The sequence below is a fragment of the Portunus trituberculatus genome, chromosome 42, assembly GCF_017591435.1.
Source record: "Portunus trituberculatus isolate SZX2019 chromosome 42, ASM1759143v1, whole genome shotgun sequence".
Lineage (NCBI taxonomy): Eukaryota > Metazoa > Arthropoda > Malacostraca > Decapoda > Portunidae > Portunus > Portunus trituberculatus.
In genome coordinates this window covers 21,102,413-21,106,092 of record NC_059296.1, presented here as the reverse complement: position 1 = coordinate 21,106,092, position 3,680 = coordinate 21,102,413, and the positions used below count along the sequence as shown (strand labels likewise).

Genomic DNA, 3,680 nt, shown 5'->3' with positions numbered 1-3,680 from the left:
TCCAAACATCCAAGGTTTCACCAATAAATGGCAAAGGAGAACAGTAAACTCCTTTCATCCCTTCTCATAGTCATCTGAAAAGAAAAGAAGGTAAACATGACATGGAGAAGAGAAGCAGAAAGACCTCAATCGACGCCAACAAGTGCTGTCTGGTCAAGCAAGTTAGTAACACTCGGGTGTATTTCGATTGATTCCATCCCTGCAGCTCTCATGTCCATCCGTTCACAGCGAGCCATTCAGGCCGTCACTCCCGGCCAGTGAGGGAGTAGCAGCCAGCGCGGTAATAGCAGTGGTAAGAGTCGCTGTTGTGGGAGTTGCCAGCTGGGTTCACAGGTGAGAGAACGTGCACGCTGATCATTTTACCTGCATGTGACAACACACACACACACACACACACACATATATATATATATATATATATATATATATATATATATATATATATATATATATATATATATATATATATATATATATTCCTTGTAGCTTTGTAAGCAGTATAAACAACATATGAATGTAGGTATTGGTTATAAGTTATCGTTTACTACATGTTAGTTCATGCCTTAAGAGGAAAAGATAAAAGAAAAAACGTTACCACTTTCAATTAACATGTCAGAGAAAGTTGTAGTATGGCGCATGAACTTTTTTTTTGCAGGGATTTAGCTTTAGTACTATGGGTATGCAGCACACATATTTCTAAGCTTTATCATTCTGTGAATGAACCAGAGGTCATTTAATTTCCCTGTTCATTATTTAGACATAAATCCTCACATGTCAATTTCACTTGTGAACTCCACCTTCGCGCTCCCCTCACTTTTTTTTTTTTTTCAGCTACCTTGACTAAATAAAGTAGGAGTCAACCAGTATCTGACTATGTTAACTTTTGTCCATATTGTATGTACTAATGCATTTGACATTCCGACAATATTTTCACTTATGTTTATCACTATCTATTGTGTTCTCGTACAACCCATGATGCTTCAGGATAGAAAATGGAGTTATTCAAACTTAAATTCACGAACATCTCGAATCTCTAACTACCAAAATGTTTACATAAATTCCTAAGATCAGTTGAAAGATGCTTACTGAGCATGCAAGAGATCCTGTAACTAGCCTGCGTGCTTTGTAGGTCTTACAATTTTCTTTCTCTGCGGAAAAAACAGCAGTACACTTAGTTGTTTCCAAATTATGTTTATTACCGTACTTTGGGAAGTTAAAACAAACTGTCATATCAGTGTATTTCATTTCCGAACATAGCTATACATGTTTTTATTTCATTGTAGATTTAACGGACATTGCAAAAAGTCACTTGCAACACCCTATTTTCAACATTATTTATTTTTTATGATGTAGACAAACTAATTTTCTCTCCTAGATACGTAAGTAACTGATCACCTCCTAGTTTTGCATCGTCTGTTTCAGTGTCATGGTCGATCACAAGCATCTTTTTTGTCCTCGTTATCTACCTTTTCAAGCATGCATGCCTTCTGGTCTTCTCTACGTGATGACGCATAGTCACTTGCTTTAATTCACGCGTACATTTACTCATCAAAATAAGAGTAAATTGCCATTTAGGGAAATATGTATTTTTTGAGGGGATAATGAAAAAGTTGCAGAAAAGAAATATTCTGGAAATCTAGAAAACATTACGGCTTAATGTTAATTCGGTCTTAATATGATGTTAGTTAAACCTCTTACAACTGAATAATACGTAAAGTTAAACCGAATGGCAACAAACAGTAACAACTGCTAACGATATATATATATATATATATATATATATATATATATATATATATATATATATATATATATATATATATATATATATATATATATATATATATATAAATCTATCTATAAGTGGGTCAAGTCAAGAGTATTTTGCCAGTTATGCTTCAGGATGCAATCAGTCACCAAACTTTGTCACGAAACGTGTCGCTCACTGCTTGACCCTTCTTTATAGTCCAGTTTTAATTTAGTTATATATATATATATATATATATATATATATATATATATATATATATATATATATATATATATATATATATATATATATATATATATATATATATATATATATATATATATATATATATATATATATATATATATATATATATATATTTATGTCTTTTCATGAGTAGGTATTATTATGATTCTAAGTAGGGTAAGTCGGCACGTTAGGAAAAAAATAAATATAATTTATGGGTATGAATGCCCATGGCAGCCAGAAAAAAAAAAAAAAATGTGGCCTTTTAATATTTATGAAAAGCATGAGAGTTATGAAAGCACAAAGCAGTTCTTTTGTTTTCTCTTCCCAACTGACCCAATGGTACGCGGTCAATGACGAACTGAAGGTGCAGTGACGATGACCTTTGGGTAGTAAACATTGGCAAGGACATGTAGAGTTTTAATTGCTTTAGGTGTGTTCCCTGTCATACTGAGGCGTTACGAGAGAGAGAGAGAGAGAGAGAGAGAGAGAGAGAGAGAGATCAGAGCAGAATAGTGACATGATGCCTCAGTGTTCCTGTATGGGTGCCAGTGCAGTAACAGCTGTGTCCTTAGGTCCCTTCACTGCACACCCGGAATGAGATAATGTGGCTGTTGTGCCCTGCAACTCACAACACCATCTGAGAGGCGTGTAGCGGTGACTGACGAGGTGATAAGGCAATCCAATTATGACTTGACTATATTTTCCCAATGCCTTCATTGTGTTTTGGGTAAAGACTGGTTTCTCTGATTCTACCTAAATTAGTGCTGTAACGTGGAAAGTACCCTGAGCTGCGGACTGGAACGGCTTCCCAGTCCGTGGCATATTACAGTAAAATTTATCCGCCCCCCCACCCCTTTTTCTCTGTATTCTGCACTTCAGTTTTTGGGTATTTAAAATAGGAACACATTGAAATAGAGTGTTGGTGACATTTATCCAATACTGTAAGGAGAGCTTGTCAAATTAGAGAAAATACTAATACTCGTAGGCTAGTCAATTTCCCTATTGTAAACGAAAACACTCCTGTATATCAAAGTTTGGGCCTGATTATAACTTAGGTATTTCGTTAAAGAAAACAGTTGGAAGTTTAACTTACAAGTGAACATAATGAATACAGCTTTATTAGTTATCAACTTACCACACATAATGAAAGGTGTTTAACCAAGGTTTGGAAACTTATAATGGAGTTAATGGTTGGACTAGGCTTTCAACATTATATTAATCCGGCTAATTCCTACTGCCATCAAAGCACAATCTTTTGAAGCATGTTACTTGGTATTTGATCATACTCCCAATATTCCTTTGTTGCTTCACAAAAATCGCAGGCAAGCTTGTTGATATTGAAAACCAAGTGAGGAAACAAAATAACGAGATTTTAAGAAGCTTTGAAACATAATCAATGGCAAATGCATTCATTGTGCTAAGAGCCTTGTTCACTGCATTCAATACCATGAATCTTGCAGTAATCGGACAACCTATCATTGCTAGTCAGGGAATTATTATTTGCGATTTTTTCCTGTGTTCACGTGTCAGGATGTCAAAAAAAAAAAAAAAAAAAAAAAAAAATATATATATATATATATATATATATATATATATATATATATATATATATATATATATATATATATATATATATATATATATATATATATATATATATATATATATATATATATAGATA

General features: G+C 33.5%; 1 protein-coding gene across 1 annotated transcript in view; it reads left to right on the top strand.

Moving 5' to 3' along the window:
* The first annotated feature begins 247 nt into the window (after positions 1-247).
* LOC123517748 (metalloreductase STEAP4-like) overlaps positions 248-3,680 on the top strand; it is a 97,134-nt gene continuing 93,701 nt past the window's right edge. The window contains exon 1 of the mRNA XM_045278159.1: positions 248-333. The gene's annotated coding sequence lies outside the window, so the exon portion shown is untranslated. The remainder of the gene's footprint in view (positions 334-3,680) is intronic.